Source organism: Canis lupus, chromosome 5 (assembly GCF_011100685.1).
Source record: "Canis lupus familiaris isolate Mischka breed German Shepherd chromosome 5, alternate assembly UU_Cfam_GSD_1.0, whole genome shotgun sequence".
Lineage (NCBI taxonomy): Eukaryota > Metazoa > Chordata > Mammalia > Carnivora > Canidae > Canis > Canis lupus.
In genome coordinates, this window is record NC_049226.1 from 11,321 (window position 1) to 29,780 (window position 18,460).

The 18,460-nt window shown below is 39.1% G+C and overlaps 1 pseudogene; it reads left to right on the forward strand.

Moving 5' to 3' along the window:
* The first annotated feature begins 1,286 nt into the window (after positions 1-1,286).
* On the forward strand, positions 1,287-2,223 carry LOC119876268 (annotated as a pseudogene).
* Positions 2,224-18,460: the final 16,237 nt, after the last annotated feature.

The window sequence follows — 18,460 nt, forward strand, 5'->3', positions numbered from 1 at the left end:
ACCACTTGGCTTTCCCTCATCGGGAGAGAATTTCTCTTAGGATCGATCCCAGGTCTGCTCATGGTTTTAATCAGTGAGAAAGCATAATAAACTACAGAGAGAGAGAGTGAGAGACAGAGACAGAGGGAGACATAGAGAGGGGAAGAGAACCTACAACTGTTGCTGGGACTTGCTCATCTTAGCAGCTGGAGTCTGATCTGAACAGGGAGGAAATGCGATCCACCTGGCAGGAAGACTTTCTGTCAAACCAGGGGCACTTTTCATACTCTTGTTTCTTCACGACTTCACATGTAGTAGAGGCTATACAAGGTAAGAAATGGGTTCATTACAACATTACATTATGTTCTTACAATATATTTTGTATTTAATTTGTTTATTCTCAGCACATTCCTTTTGAGATTGCTTTAATTACATCTTTTTCCCTGAATTTTACTGTTGAAAAACAGCATTACATTATGTTCTTACAATATATTTTGTATTTAATTTGTTTATTCTCAGCACATTCCTTTTGAGATTGCTTCAATTACATCTTTTTTCCTGAATTTTTCTGTTGAAACCAGAAACATTTTTATATAAAATTTAAGGTTTCCTTAAATTCATTTTTTTTAGTTGATAGGTGTTACCAGGGGTTACTTTGATGATTCTTCTGCCTTCTAAAGTGAATCAGCCCATATTTCTGTTAACTTTTAATTTTTTAAAGAAAGTAGGTATCCTAGATACTGGGCCAAACTGACTCTAATGTCCTTGCATAGACCCAGCCTGTCTTCAAAAAATGTCACAATTAGTGAAACCGTAGCAACGACAACAATAAAGATGATTTTTATTTATTATAATTTATAAGACATTTCCATAGGATGTGAATCTTTGAATTGTTTGCCAATTTTCTTTTATAGTTCATGATAGATGGTTGAATAGTAAACCACTCAGCTGCTCAATCTCATGATTCTAAAGGAACTTTTTACATCTGTTTTTGTCTGAATTTCTCCATACCTAAACTAAAATAAAAATCACTTCCTTTCTGTACCACCATGTTTTAAGGACACTTTATAACTGTAATAGCAGACGCCTAAATACATACAACACAAGCTTTTTAAATACATACTTCTTCTTTTTTCCATTCATAGCTATCTTTCAATTGTCCTGTGTGTCTTCTATCCTCTGTATGCACAAATCTTTGTATTCTATATAGGATTTGTCTGGTTTTAGTTATTTTTACTAAAACAAGTATTCTGAGCACTCCTTTCTTTCAAGTTTACCATCTCCCCAGTTCCTCCTGCATCGCAGCCATGAAGAGCCAGCTGAACAGGAATTCCTCAGGAGTGACTGAGTTCATTCTGCTGGGCTTCAGAACCCCTCCGAAGCTGCAGATCTTCTTGTTCTTGGTGTTCTTGCTGGCCTACGTGGTCACTGTGGTGGGAAATACCAGCATGATAATTGTCATCAGGATGGACTCGAGGCTTCATACACCTATGTATTTCTTCCTTAGAAACTTATCCTATTTAGATCTCTGCTACTCTACAGTCATTGCTCCCAAAACTTTAGCCAACTTCCTATCTCATGAAAAGAAGATTTCCTACAATGGCTGTGCAGCCCAATTTTTCTTCTTTGCTCTGTTTGTCACAACTGAAGGCTTTCTTCTGGCCGTGATGGCATATGATCGCTTCTCAGCCATTTGCTCGCCATTCCTCTATCCTGTCCGTATGTCTCAACAGGTTTGTGTTCATTTAGTAATTGGCTCCTACATCTGTGGAGGCATCAACTCCATGGTCCAGACAGGATTCACCTTCAGCTTGCGTTTCTGTGGAGAAAACCGACTGGACCACTTCTTCTGTGATGTCCCAGCCCTGATCAAGATCTCATGTGTTGACACGTCTGTGAACGAGATGGTGCTATTCATTCTCTCCTCCCTCATCATTGTCACCACCACAAGTGTCATCCTGGTTTCCTATGCTTACATACTCTCCACTGTCCTGAAGATCCCCTCCACCTATGGTAGGGGTAAGACCTTCTCCACCTGTGGCTCCCACATGGCCACGGTGAGTTTGTTCTATGGGACTGTGTTCTTCATGTACGCCCAGCCTGGGGCCATCTCCTCCCCAGGGCAAAACAAGGTCATAGCTGTGCTCTACACACTCATCATCCCAATGCTAAAACCCTCTGATATACAGTCTAAGAAACAGAGACGTGAAAGATGCTGTGAGAAGAATGCTGTACAGGAAGTGATCCCTTCCTGCCATGTGTCAGACTATGATGGTGGCACAGTCTGCTTCCTAAGCGTCCCAGTTATCCTTGTACTTGGGAGAATTAGTTTATCAAGTAAATTTTTTATATATGGCAACAAATGTTTTTCTAAATGTTACAAAATGGTATTTCTGTGCTTAGAATATATAAAATCATTATCTGTTTTCAATTTCTCATGTGATAATGATATCTTTTCAATCTTTAAGAAATAAATAGTAAGAACTGCTATTCTATAATCATTAAAATACGACATGTGTGTGAATCATTCTTTAATTTTTCTATCGAACAAAGCATGTACACTGATAATCATTTGGAAAAGAGAACTGCCACACTGTGTATAGTGCAACACAGAAGGGCAAAGGTTACATAGAACACTTGAGTAAGGACTCCCTTCTCTCCCAAAGTCCAGCTTTATATTTTGAAGAGTTATCCTTATAATCAACACTACTATAAAAAGGATCCAAAATATATTATTTGGAAAGTAATTATTCACATGAGAAATATGTGACAATAGCATTCTATTAATTTTTAAATCTTCATTTTCTTCTAGATATGAAATGATATATTTTATAATAAAAGCTGATAAATAAAGAACGTACTAACATTATAATCACTGTTTTTCAAATGAGGAATTTGAGGCAGTCAGAGACTCAAACTTGATGTAGCCAAAACTCAACACAAGTAGGGCTCCAGAATTTTTATTATTCAAGTATATATTATAAGGGATGTGGAATATCTTAAAAATGTAATCTCACAATCTAGAAACAGGTATTTCTGAAGGGAGGTATAAATTGGAAGCAAGTATTGTCATTGACTCACTATCTTGTCATTTTTTAAAATATTTTTTATTTTATTTTTAATAAAAAATTATTTTTTATTGGTGCTCAATTTGCCAACATACGGAATAACACCCAGTGCTCATCCCCTCAAGTGCCCCCCACAGTGCCTGTACCCGTTCACCGCCACACCCCTCCTCCCCTTCCACCACCCCTAGTATGTTTCCCAGAGTTACGAGTCTTTATGTTCTGTCTCCCTTTCTGATATTTCCCACACATTTCTTCTCCTTTCCCTTATATTCCCTTTCACTATTATTTATATTCCCCAAATGAATGAGACCATATAATGTTTATCCTTCTCCAATTGACTTACTTCACTCAGCATAATACCCTTCAGTTCCATCCACATTGAAGCAAATGGTGGGTATTTGTCATTTCTAATAGCTGAATAATATTCCATTGTATACATAAACCACATCTTCTTTATCCATTCATCTTTCGTTGGACACTGAGGCTCCTTCCAAAGTTTGGCTATCGTGGCCATTGCTGCTATAAACATCGGGGTGCAGGTGTCCCAGCGTTTCATTGCATTTGTATCTTTGGGGTAAATCCCCAACAGTGCAGTTGCTGGGTCGTAGGGCAGGTCTATTTTTAACTCTTTGAGGAACCTCCACACAGTTTTCCAGAGTGGCTGCACCAGTTCACATTCCCACCAACAGTGTAAGAGGGTTCCCTTTTCTCCGCATCCTCTCCAACATTTGTGGTTTCCTGCCTTGTTAATTTTCTCCATTCTCACTGGTGTGAGGTGGGATCTCATTGTGGCTTGGATTTGTATTTCCCTGATGGCAAGTGATGCAGAGCATTTTATCATGTGCATGTTGGCCATGTCTACGTCTTCCTCTGTGAGATTTCTGTTCATGTCTTTTGCCCATTTCATGATTGGGTAGTTTGTTTCTTTGGTATTGAGTTTAATAAGTTCTTTACACATCTTGGAAACTAGCCCTTTATCTGATACGTCATTTGCAAATATCTTCTCCTATTCTGTAGGTTGTCTTTTAGTTTTGATGACTGTATCCTTTGCTGTGCAAAAGCTTCTTATCTTGATGAAGTCCCAATAGTTCATTTTTGCTTTTGTTTCTTTTGCCTTCGTGGATGTATCTTGCAAGAAGTTACTGTGGCTGAGTTCAAAAGGGTTGTTGCCTGTGTTCTCCTCTAGGATTTTGATGGACTCTTGTCTCACATTTAGATCTTTCATCCATTTTGAGTTTATCTTTGTGTATGGTGAAAGAGAGTGGTCTAGTTTCATTCTTCTGCATGTGGATGTCCAATTTTCCCAGCACCATTTATTGAAGAGACTGTCTTTCTTCCAGTGGATAGTCTTTCCTCCTTTATCGAATATAGGGTACACTTCTGGGTTCTCTATTCTGTTCCATTGATCTATGTGTCTGTTTTTGTGCCAGTACCACACTGTCTTGATGACCACAGCTTTGTAGTACAACCTGAAATCTGGCATTGTGATGCCCCCAGCTATGGTTTTCTTTTTTAAAATTCCCCTGGCTATTCAGGGTCTTTTCTGATTCCACACAAATCTTAAAATAATTTGTTCTAACTCTCTGAAGAAAGTCCATGGTATTTTGATAGGGATTGCATTAAACGTGTCAATTGCCCTGGAGAACATTGACATTTTCACAATATTAATTCTGCCAATCCATGAGCATGGAATATTTTTCCATCTCTTTGTGTCTTCCTCAATTTCTTTCAGAAGTGTTCTATAGTTTTTAGGGTATAGATACTTTACCTCTTTGGTGAGGTTTATTCCTAGGTATCTTATGCTTTTTGGTGCAATTGTAAATGGGATTGACTCCTTAATTTCTCTTCCTTCAGTCTAATTATTAGTGTATAGAAATGCCACTGACTTCTGGGCATTGATTTTGTATCCTGCCACCCTGCCAAATTGCTGTATGAGTTCTAGCAATCTTGGGGTGGAAGCTTTTGTGTTTTCTATGTAGAGTATCATGTCATCGGTGAAGGGGGAGAGTTTGGCTTCTTCTTTGCCAATTGGAATGCCTTTAATGTCTTTTATTTGTCTGATTGCTGAGGCTAGGACATCCAGTACTATGTTGAATAGCAGTGGTGAGAGTGGACATCCCTGTCTTGTTCTTGATCTTAGGGGAAAGGCTCCCAGTGCTTCCCTATTGGGAATGATATTTGCTGTGGGCTATTCGTAGATGGCTTTTAAGATGTTGAGGAATATTCCCTCTATCCCTACACTCTGAAGAGTTTTGATCAGGAATGGATGCTGTATTTTGTCAAATGCTTTCTCTGCATCTAATGAGAGGATCATATGGTTCTTGGTTTTTCTCTTGCTGATATGATGAATCACATTGATTATTCTACCAATGTTGAACCAGCCTTCCATCGTGGGGATAAATCCTACTTGGTCATGGTGAATAATTTTCTTAATGTATTGTTGGATCCTATTGGCCAGTATCTTGTTGAGAATTTTTGCATCCATGTTCATCAGGGATATTGGTCTGTAATTCTCCTTTGTGGTGTGGTCTTTGTCTGGTTTTGGAATTAAGGTGATGCTGGCCTCATAGAATGAATTTGGAAGTACTCCATCTCTTTCTATCTTTCCAAACAGCTTTAGTAGAATAGGTATGGTTTCTTCTTTAAACCTTTGATAGAATTCCCCTGGGAAGGCATCTGGCCCTGGACTTTTGTGTCTTGGGAGATTTTTGATGACTGCTTCAATTTCCTCCCTGGTTATTGGCCTGTTCAGGTTTTCTATTTCTTCCTGTTCCAGTTTTGGTAGTTTGTGGCTTTCCTGGAATGCGTCCATTTCTTCTAGATTGCCTAATTTATTGGTGTATAGCTGTTCATAATATGTTTTTAAAATCGTTTGTATTTCCTTGGTGTTGGTAGTGATCTCTCCTTTCTCATTCATGATTTTATTACTTTGAGTCTTCTCTCTCTTCTTTTTAATAAGGCTGTCTAATGGTTTATCTAATTCTTTCAAAAAACCAACTCCTGGTTTTGTTGATCTGTTCCACAGTTCTTCTGGTCTCGATTTCCTTGAGTTCTGCTCTAATCTTAATTAACTGTCTTCTTCTGCTGGGTGTATGATCTATCTGCTGTTTTTTCTCTAGCTCCTTTAGGTGTAAGGTTAGCTTTTGTATTTGAGTTCTTTCCAGTTTTTGAATGGATGCTTGTATTGTGATGTATTTCCCCCTCAGGACTGCTTTTGCTGCATCCCAAAGATTTTGAATGGTTGTATCTTCATTCTCATTAGTTTCCATGCGTCTTTTTAATTCTTCCTTAATTTCCTGGTTGACCCTTTCATCTTTTAGCAGGATGGTCCTTAACCTCCTCGTGTTTGAAGTCCTTCCAAACTTCTTGTTGTGATTTAGTTCTAATTTCAAGGCATTATGGTCTGAGAAACGCAGGGGACGATCCCAATCTTTCGGTATTGGTTCAGACCCGATTTGTGATCCAGTATGTGGTCTATTCTGGAGAAAGTTCCATGTGCACTTGAGAAGAATGTGTATTCCATTGAGTTTGGATGTAAAGTTCTGTAGATATAAGAGAAATTCATCTGGTCCAGTGTGTTTAAAGCTCTCGTTTCTTTTGAGACATTGTGTTTAAAAGACCTATCGAGTGTAGAACGTGCTACATTAAAGTCACCAAGTATGTGTACTATTGTCTATGTATGTCTCAACTTTGGTTATTAATTGATTGATATATTTGGCAGCTCCCACATTTGGGCCATATATATTGAGGATTGTTAAGTCCTCTTTTTGGATAGATCCTTTAAGTATGATATAGTGTCCCTCTTCATCTCTCACTACAGTCATCGGGGTAAATTTTAGTTGATCTGATATAAGGATGGCTACCCCTCCTTTCTTTTGATGACCATTTGAATGGTAAATGGTTCTCCAACCTTTTATTTTCAGGCTGTAGGTGTCCCTCTGTCTAAAATGAGTCTCTTGTAGACAGCAAATAGATGGGTTCTGCTTTTTTATACAGTCTGTCTCCCTGCGCCTTTCTTTTTTAATTGATTTATTTATGATAGTCACAGAGAGAGAGAGAGAGAGGCAGAGACACAGGCAGAGGGAGAAGCAGGCTCCATGCACCGGGAGCCCAATGTGGGATTTGATCCCGGGTCCAGGGTCACCCCCTGGGCCAAAGGAAGGCGCCAAACCGCTGCACCACCTAGGGATCCCTCCCTGTGCCTTTTGATGGGGTCATTAAGCCCAATCACATTCAGAGTTACTATTGAAAGATATGAGTTTAGGGTCATCATGATATCTATTCAGTCCTTGTTTTTGTGGATTGTCCCACTGGACTTCTTCTTAAAGTGGAATTTTAAGAGTCCCCCTTAAAATTTCTTGCAGAGCTGGTTTGGAGGTCACATATTCTTTCAGTTCCTGCTGTCTTGGAAGCTCTTTATCTCTCCTTCTATTCTGAATGAAAGCCTTGCTGGATAAAGTATTCTTGGTTGCATGTTCTTCTCATTTAGGACCCTGAATATATCCTGCCAGCCCTTTCTGGCCTGCCAGGTCTCTGTGGAGAGGTCTGCTGTTACCCTCATACTCCTTCCCATAAAAGTCAGGGATTTCTTGTCTCTTGCTGCTTTAAGGATCTTCTCTTTATCTTTTGAATTTGCAAGCTTAACTATTAAATGTGGAGGTGTTGAGTGGTTTTTATTGATTTAGGAGGGGATCTCTCTATTTCCTGGATCTGAATGCCTGTTTCCCTTCCCAGATTAGGAAAGTTTTCAGCTAGGATTTGTTCAAATACATATTCTGGCCCTCTGGCCCTTTCAGTGCCCTCGGGAAGCCCAATTAAACGTAGGTTTTTCTTCCTCAGGCTGTCGTTTATTTCCCTTAATCTGTCTTCCTGGTCGTTTAATTGCTTGTCTCTTTTTTCCTCAGTTTCCCTCTTTGCCATCAACTTGTCTTCTATGTCACTCACTCATTCTTCCACCTCGTTAACCCTCATGGTTAGGACTTCTAGTTTGGATTGCATCTCATTCAATTGATTTTTACTTTCTGCCTGATTGTATCTAAATTCTGCAGTCATGAAGTTTCTTGAGTCCTTTATGCTTCTTTCTAGAGCCACCAGTAGCTTTATAATAGTGCTTCTGAATTGGCTTTCTGACACTGAATTTTAATCCAAATTTTGTAATTCTGTGGAGAGAGGACTGTTTCTGATTCTTTCTTTTGAGGTGAGGTTTTCCTTCTAGTCATTTTACTCAGTGCAGTGGCCAAAAACAAGTTGTATTGCGAAATGGAGAGAAAGAGAGAAGAGAAAGAAGGAAAGAAAATGAAATAAAGAAAAAAGAAAAAAGGAAGGAAAAAAGTGAAAAGAAAAAAAAGCAAAAAAAAAAAAAAAAAAAAAAAGAGAAGAGAAAAAAGAAAAAAGGGGGAGCAAACCAGAACTGAAAAAACAATAACAACAAAGAAAAATCAAGGGGGAGTATCCTCTGATTCTGTATACTGTAAGTCCCTCTACTTCCCCTGGAACTTTCCAGTTCTGCTTGGTCAATAACTTGTTTTTCCCCTGTTGGTCTAGCTTGTCTTCCAGGGGAGGGGCCTGCTGTGCTGATTTACAGGTGTTAGCATTTGGGGGAGCTGCTCAGCCCCCTGTGTGGTGCAGGGCTCAGGGATAGATGTTTGAGCTGTTTATCCGGTGAGGCCACTCTGAGGCTCAGTGGGGGTTGTTTACCCCGTGAGGCCCCAGTGGCGGGGCCAATTCTGGAGCCCTGGATTCAGCCCCCGCAGTAACTACAGAGCTCTCCATCTGCAGGGCCTGGATGCTCCGGGGGCGGGGCCGCTGATATGCTCAGCTCGGGGCAGGAGCGTCCCCGCTGTCCTGGGCCCTCCCGGCCTCTGCCTGTCCCGGGGGAGGCCGGATCCTGGGCCAGTGCTGGATCCAGTGCTCCTGGGCCTGCGCTGTTGGATTCAGGCTCCCACCCCGCAGCCCCCTCCGCGGAGCCGCCCCCGAGCCCCCCCGAGTTGCTCCCGCCCCGCAGCCCCCTCCGCGGAGCCGCCCCCGAGCCCCCCCGAGTTGCTCCCGCCCCGCAGCCCCCTCCGCGGAGCCGCCCCCGAGCCCCCCCGAGCTGCTCCGGGTCCCGCCGTGCGCGCTGCAGCCCTTAGGGAGCTCGGCGCACTCTCCCAGGGCGCAGGTGTCTGTTAGTGTCCCCGGAAGCCCGAGGGCATCCCCGCCCTCCTGGGTCCTGCTCCAACTCCCTGAGAGCCCCTTTCCGCCCGGGAGGGTTGGTGCAGCTCCTGCGTCTCCGGGACGGGGCTCTCCTGTCCTGGGGACACTCGCCCCGGCCTAGCCTGGCTCCTCGCGGGCCCCGTCCCCCTTGGAAGCCTTTTGTTTCTTTATTTCTTTTCCCCCGTCTTCCTACCTTGATAGAAGCCTGAACTCTTCTCACTGCAGCATTCCAGCTTTAAATCTCAGGCCGAATTCATAGATTTTCAGGATGATTTGAAGGTTATGTAGATAATTTGTTTGGGACAGGTGACTTGGAGGACCCTACTCTTCTGCCATCTTCTGGCCCAAGTGCAAATGTCTGTTTTCATCTCCATTTTTTCATGGTGGCGTAGACTTCTGCATCTGCATGTACAGCTGCTCCATCCAGGGCCACCGTGCCTGCCTCCTGGTGAAGGGGAGAAGCCCCTATCTGTTGATGGGAATGCAGTGACCAGACACTGCTGAGCAACTTTTTGGAGGAGATGAAAGTGAGGCTGGCCAAGTGCTGAGCCTGGCCTACAACACCTTGGGGACAGGGCGCATGACCTGGGCCCTCCATGGCCCACCATTCAGATGGCAAAGTGAAACGTTGCATTGGTTTATCTTTTCTTTTTTACTTTGACTCTTTCCACCTGCTTTGGGAGGAAGCCCTGATGCAGCCCCCAACCAGCAGGGGCTCTAGTACTAGACCGGCTGCCTGAGGAGCAAGCATAACCACTGTCCAGGCTGAGGGCACTTAGTGGACAGCACAGGGTAGTGTGTCCGTCTTCTGTGAGGCCACCTGAGTTCCACAGGTACCCTAGATACCCTGCCTGGGGGGACCTGCTCACCACAGAGACACTCCCCTTCACTCTCACAGCCGTGGGTCAGGACACCTGATGGCCAAAGGGTAATGCAGGATGCTGTCCATTGTGTTCTCTGCATCCCACCTGTGTTTTTATACACAGGGTGGAGGCTGCCACCCAGGGTGAGAGTCCAGTTAGATCCCTAATGGAGCAGGCCCTGAGCCTTTTTGGTTTACATTTTTTTTTCTCCTGTGCAGTGAAATGTGTCTTGATTGGCATTGTTTGGTGAGTGGTGAGACGGTTTGGGATTCCAGGTCCCTCCTATGGCTGATTGCTCCATGGGGTTTGTCCCACGTTGCTGCCACAGCTTCCAGGTAGGCCCAGCCCTGGGGTGGCCCTCGACCCTGAAATGCACCTCACATGCTGGGCAAGGGGACTCCAGACCACTCCCATAAGATGCTCTTCCTCAAAGATGATGGTCCTCAATAACGCAGTAACTTCTTTTTGATGAACCCTGTCACTTTAGCATGTAATCTATTACAGAATCCTATGCAGTGATTCCAGAACCTCAAAAATGTATGATGTTATATAAGGATTGATTTGCTATCGACAATTCTGGATAAAAGAGAGAGAGAGACATGTTACACTGTTCTAATGATTTTATGTCAAGATGCTTGTAATAAGCTTGTAAAGCAAACAAATATGAGGGAACTGTCAATGAGCTTTTCTAGTTTTTGACTATTTTCAGAGAATGTTATCTGCATGATATGTATTTCTAATTGTGATGACTCTAACTTGATTGCCTAATTTATGTTGGTTTGTTTGTTTTGTAATCATTCCTCATGTGCTGAAGAAGAAACTATTCTTTTGTTTTGGGGATACACATACATTATACATGTGCCATTTATATATGTCTAATTATATATCAGTCTTGTTACTTGCACTTTTTACATTTTTTCTGATTTCTTGTCTGCTTTATTTTTTAAATATTTAGTGAGATATGTGATCATCTATTATGATGGTGAACTTGGCAATTTGTTCCTGTAATATGCTTTCTATATAGAAGCTATTTTATTAATTAATTACAGTTTAAGAATAGTTTCATTTAGTTCTAAATTTCATTTCTATCAAGATAAGAATATTTCTGTTTAATAATGTTCTTATTACATCAGCATCTTTATGCATTTTATTTTTTATTTAATTTTTAGATTAAAAAATTAGTTATTTAAGAGAGAGAAAATGCACAGGCAGGAATGAGGGGAGGGGCAGAGGGAGAAGCAGACTCCCTGAGGAACAGGGAGCCCAATATGGTGCTCAATCCCAGGACCCCTGAGATCGTGACGCCAGCTGAAGGCAGACACTTAACCAATTGAGCCACCCAGGTGCCCCCTTATCTATGCATTTTAACTAAATCTGAAGTTGAAAAAATGTTTTATACAGCCCCCCGAAAGGTAGGAGAGTTCCATAGCTCTTCATCTTTGCCAATGCTTATTTATCTTCTTGCTATTAGCCAGTCTACTCTGTGGAAAGTGAGATTACATAATGATTTTAACTTTAATTTCCATACTAATAGTGTCAAATTAGTATGTTTCCATGAACTCATTGGCCATTAGTGGTCAAATAAATGCATGTTCTTTCGTTCATTTTTATGGTGATATGTTTGTCTTTTAATTTTTAAGTTATAATCAAGATAAAAGTCTCATGTCAAGATGTATGAATCATAGGTATTTTCTCTTAACCCATATTTTGCCTTTTCATATTAAACATTATGTCCTTTGAAGAACACATATTTTAGATTTTGATGAAGTCAAATTTATCATTTAAAAAAATAATTAGTGTTTCTTTTGTCCTTTCCCAGGGATCCTTGCCTTCTCCATGTTTTCAAAGATATGCTGTGTTTTCTTCTATATATTTAATAGTTTTGGTTTTATGTTTAGGTCTGTGATCCTCTTTAAGTCAATTAGGGTGCATAGCATATGGTGGGATCAGGGCATGTTATTTGTTTTTTATGGCTAATTGTTCCTGCACCAGTTGTTTAAAAGAATTCTCTTTGTCCAAAGAATTCTCTTTGAATTCATCCTTGGCAAAAATCAATAAATAATACATGTGCAGTCTTTCTGAACTCTCTTTTCTGCTGCTCTGATATACTCTTATGCCAATACAACAGTTTTCTGATTGCTATGGTGTTATACTAAGTCTTGAAAGAAGTGTAATTCCTCAAACTTTTTCTTTAAAATAATTATTTTGACTATTCTGTATTCTTTGGCTTTTCATGAAAAAAATAGAATCAGCCTTTCAACTTTTACAAGACTGGAATTTTAATTCAAATGGTATTAACTTTATAGTTCACTTTGGGGGAACTCAATATCTTAATAATCATAATTCATTAGCATAGTAAATCTATTTATTTAGGCTTTCTATAATTTCAACAAAGCAGATTTCAGTGCATGTTTTGGTAAATTTACTGTAGGCTTTTAAATCTTTCAATGCTCTACTAGATGATATTTTTAGTGCTGTTATTCAGTTGTTCGTTGCTTATAGTAAAAATGCATGCTGTAATAAAATTAAATGAGTATCTTGCAATCTTGGTAACTTAGAAATTTTCTTTTTTGTATATACCTTGAAATTCTAAAACATTTTGTGTTGAGATAGAATATACATATAATAAAATTCACCAATTGTAAACATACAATTTAATGGGTTATGGTAGATGTCTACATTCATTAAACCATCATTAAATCAATGTGGGGGGCACCTAGGTGGCTCGGTCAGTTGAGCGTCGGACTCTTGGTTTCAGTTGAGGTTATGTCTCAGGATGCTGGGATCAAATCCCATGTTGGGCTCTGCACTCAGTGGGAAGTCTGCTTAAAGGTCCTGCCCCTGTCCCTCTGTCCCTACCTCCCTCTCAAAGAAATAAATAAATCGTTAAATCATGATATAAGGGTGCCTGGGTGGCTCAGTCAGTTAAGCATCTGCCTTTGACTCAGGTCATAATCTTTGGATCCCTGCTCAGAGGGGAGATCTCCTTCTCCCTTTCCCTCTACCGTCCTCCCTGCTCATGCTCCCTCTTCCTCTTTCTCTCTCTCTCCCAAATACAAATCTTAAAAAAAAAAAAAAAACAAATCTGATAGAGAATACTTCCATATTCCAAAAAGATTTTCATACACCTTCACAATCAACCCCCTTATTTCATCCTTCCCCTCTACAAACCACTGACAGCTCTGTCATTATAAATTTTCTAGAACTGCATACAAATGGAATCATGTGATAGTTTTTGTAATAACATCTTTCTCTTAGCATAATGCTTTGGAGACTTTTTATGTTAATAAGATGTTAATATCAGCAGCTTGATTTTTTCATTGCTAAGTAGTATTTTATTACTTAGACATACTGTGACTTTTTTATCCACTTATTGAATTATTGAATCTGAATTTGATTTACTTTCTTTAACGTTTATGGAAAAACCTGATATGAACAATTGTATGCATAACTTTGCAGTGGCATATATTTTCATTTCCTTTAATAAAATATTTGGGATGAGATTACTGATTTAGTATGTATTTTTTAAATGATACTCCACACTGGCTATATATTTGCATTACCATCATCAATATGTGAAATTTCAAGATGCTCCAAATCCTTATCAACTCTTGGTATTCTCAGTGTTTTTAACTTTAGTCATTCTAGTGGATATGTATGGATTTCACTAACATTACCCTGGTGATTCGTGATGTTAGGGATCTTTTCATTTGATTGTTTAACATTCATATATCTTGTCTGGCAATGTTTCTGTTAAAGTTTTAGTTTATTGGCTTCTTTGGTTTTGTTTGTTTGTTTGTTTGTTTTGGTTTTGATTTTTTGTTTTGTTTTGTTTTGCTTTGCTTTGTCTTTTTTTTGCCTTTATTCTTTGAATTGTAAAAGTTCTTTTTAATATATTGTAGATAGCTTTTAATAGATAAATGTTTTTCAAATTTTTCCTCCCAACCCATTGCTAGCCTTCTTCTCCTACCTCCCAGCTTTTGGCAACTACCAAATGATACTTTCTATCTCTATGGTTTTAGTTTTTTTGTTTTTTTTAAGATTTTATTTATTTATTCATGATAGATGCAGAGAGAAGCAGAGACACAGGTAGAGGGAGAAGCAGGCTCCCTGCAGGCAACCGGAGGTGGGACTCAGTCCCGAGACTCTGGGATCACGCCCTGGGCCCAAGGGAGTTGCTCAACTGCTGAGCCACTCAGGCGTCCCTTTCTCTATGGTTTTGACAATTTTAACTACTTCTTGTGAGTGGAATCCTACAGGATTTGTCTTTTTGTCTGGTGACTGCTTATGTCACTTAGCAAAATGCCTTCCAAGTTAATGTATGTTGTAACATGTCAAAATTTCCTTCCTTTTTGAGACTGAATAATATTCCTTTGTATGTATGTATCATATCTTGCATATCCATTCCTCCAGTGATATGCACTTTGATTGCTTCCACGTTTTAACTATTGTGAATTATGTTGCTAGGAACATATATGTACAAATATCACCTTGAGGTCCTGCTTTTATTTATTTTTTTAATTATTATTTTTATTACAGTTCAATTTGCCAACATATAGCATAACACCCAGTGTTCATCCTGCCAAGTGCCCCCCTCAGTGCCCAGACCCAGTCACCCCAACCCCCCGCCAACCTCCCATTCCACTACCCCTTGTTCATTTCTCAGAGTTAGGTGTCTCTCATGTTCTGTCACCCACACTGATATTTTCACTCATTTTCTCTTCTTTTCCTTTATTCCCTTTCACTAATTTTTATATTTCCCAAATGAATGATACCATATAATGTTTGTCCTTTTCCAATTGGCTTATTTCACTCAGCATAATACCCTTGTCTATGGCCATACCACCCTGAATGCGCCCGATCTCATCTGAGATCCTGCTTTTAATTCTTTTGAGGATATACCTAGAAGTGAAATTGTTGGATCATATGGTAGTTCTATTTTTAATTTTTTTAAGAACCCACTATGCATATCTTCCTCTACTTATGTTGGGGTTACATTCTGATAAACCTGTCATAAGTTGAAAATAACAGAAGATGAAAATGCATTTAATATACTTAATCTACTGAACATCATAGCTTAGCCCAGCCTACCTTAAGTGTGCTCAGAAGATTTAGCCTCTGATTGGTCATAATAATAGAACATAGAGCCTATTTTATAATAAAGTGTTGAATATCTCATGTAATTTATTGAATATTGTACTGAAAGTGAAAATCAGAATGGTTGTCTGGGTACAGTACTGATGTAATGGTATTGATGGATTACCTTCAGGATCGTGTGGCTGACTGGGAGCAGCAGCTCCCTGCTGTTGCCCAGTGTCATGAGAGAGTATCATACCACATTGCCCTCACCTGGGAAAAGATGTACATTTAAAGTACAGTTTTTACTGAATGCGTATTGTTGTTGCATGGTGGCAAACTCAAAACATAGTAAGTTGAACCATCATAAATTGAGGAACATCTGTGTATACTGTTTTCCACAGCTGTACAACCTTAAATTCCCAACAAAAGTGTACAAGGTTCCATTTTCTCCACATCTTCACCAACACTTCCTTTCTTTTAAAAAAATAATCATAATGGCTGTGATGGGATATCTCAGTAGGGTTGATATTTTTCTCCCTAAAGATTAGTGCTACTGAGTATCTTTTCATGTGATTCTCATTTGTATATTATCATTTGTATGTCTATGAACTCCTTTGCCCATTTTTTGAGGTATGTTTTATGCTTTTTGTTGTTGAATTTTAGGAGTTCCCTATATAATCTGAGTACTAATCACTTATCAGATATGTAACTTGTTTATTTCAATATTTTATTTATTTATTCATTCATGAAAGACACACAGAGAGAAAGAGAAGCAGAGACACAGGCAGAGGGAGAAGTAGGCTCCATGCAGGGAGCCTGACGTGGGACTTGATCCCGGGACCCCAGGATCAGGCCCTGGGCTGAAGGCAGCGCTAAACCACTGAGCCACCAGGCTGCCCTGTAATTTGAAAATATATTCAGCCACTTGGGGAACTGCCTTTTTATTCTGCTGATAATGTATTTTGAAGCAAAAGATTTAAAAATTTTTATAAAGGTCATTTTGCCTATATTTTCTTTAGCTCTCCATGCTTTGGTATCATATCAGTAAATATCAATAAATCATTGACAAATTCAATGTACCTCTAGCTTCATCTCAGTTATCTTGAATTTTTCCCCAGTATAATTTAGTGTAAAAACATTCAGTTAATTTTTTTCTTTTTTTAAATTTTCACATTGATTCATGGATTTTTAGATGTTATTAATGCCAACTATTTCGAGATTTTCTAGATGTATTATTGCTGTGAATTTCTAATTGAATTACTACTTTCTTATTGGGAATTGAATCAAGAAATAGTATGAAGAAGTAAACTATGGCAATTATTGAAGATGCACTTAAAATAATATGCCTTAGCATTATGCAGTAATGCTAACTTAGTAGGATTGTGAAATTAAAATGAATAATTTAAAAGAATTAATGAATCTCTTATTTTAGATGTTTGTTTTATTTCCTCTAAAATATGATAGGTATCTGATGTTTTAAGTTCAATATTGCTCATCCTGGGAACAGTAAATGGTGTATGCGTTGTTTGCCTGGAGTTTTTAAATCAGTCTTTAAAAGAGTCTGTGACAAAAAATAAAATAAATAAAATAATAAAATAAAATAAAATGAAAATAAAAGAGTCTGTGACATAAGGCTGGAATTCTTATGGATTTTCAATAAGAAATATCTGCAATGTAAAATGATAAGCCCATGTGCACACTTCTTTTTTGTCCCAATTACTACTAGAATCCAACTCCATTTATTCCAGACTCCTAATTTTTCCACAATACTGTATCTACATTTAGATTAGCTATTAGATAAGAGAAAAATAATTCTGGATAACTAGATTCCCACCTCTCTGAGGGGGGAATTTCCTTGGGAAATTGGGGAATTTATGGGGAAATTTCCTGTTTGTTTTCTTGTTTATTTATTGTCTCATCTTAATTATGAGAGAGGACAAATCCCTTTAAGGTACCCTTTTCACCTGAAGTGTTTAATGTACCTTCTGGGGTTTATAGTCAAAAGAAATTTACATCTTTGGAGCAGCAAACCCCAGAGATCAATCAGAAACTCACATAGCACTCCTCTATTGTTGCCATTAATCATCTTTGTCCTTGGTGAATATTTATGTGAATATTTTTAATTCAAGATGAAGTCATCCTCAGGATAGCATGTTTGAAGCCAGCTCTGATGGTTTCTGAATAGCATGATTCCCACTGGATGTCTAAAATAATACTCCATTTTCACAATTAAGTGTACCAGTTAGAGGGATACCTACGAGAGGAAGATTGTTGCCTTTAGGAAGTTTAATGAGAAGATGGGACCCCACTGGTCTCAAGATACAATTGCGGTGCCTTCCCTCCCAACCCAGCCCTGCCTCTGCCCCTGGCAACCACCAGGGTACTCTGTTTCCAAGAGCTCAGATCCCACATACAAGTGAGGGCATGTCTGAGTGCAACCTAATGAATGGCTCTGAGCCAAAACCTCTCATAAACTGAAATTCAAAAAACATGGGAATTGTGAAGTAATCAATGTTTATTATTGTTGTAAGTTTTGGGTTAATTTGCCACATGGTAATAAAGAATTATAATCAATAGATTGCTGAGAGTTTTTATAAAGAATGACTGAAATACTAACTCTTTGTATTCACCTAATGAAAAGATCACATGATTTTCCATGTTTTTATCTCTTCAAATGGTAAATTACATTGACTGGTTTTCTAATGTCAAATTTGATCATTATATGTCATCATTTTCATGCATTACTGAATTATTTCTCCTAATACTGAATTTGAGGTTTTTACACTGATATTCAATAATAAAATTGGTAATATCCCTTCCTACTAGAGAATTTATTGCAATTAGGTGTCAATAGTGATTCAATTATACAATAATTTTGGAATATTAGCATCTCTTCTATTATTTACACACAAAAACAGTTTGTGAAAGACTTGATTGTGTGTATGTATTTGTTTTCAATTGTTTGGTAGAATTTTCTGGTGAAGACATCTGGTTCTATAATTTGAAGGGGAAGTCTTTAGACTACTGATTCATTGTTTTTTTTTCTTATAGACTTTATTTATTTATTTATTTATTTATTTATTTATTTATTTATTTATGAGAGAGAGAGAGATCACAGGAAGGAAGGGGCAGGGATCCCTGGGTGGCTTAGCGGTTTGGCGCCTGTCTTTCGCCCAGGGCGGGATCCTGGAGACCCGGGATTGAGTCCCACGTTGGGATCCTGGTGCATGGAGCCTGCTTCTCCCTCTGCCTGTGTCTCTGCCTCTTTCTCTCTGTGAT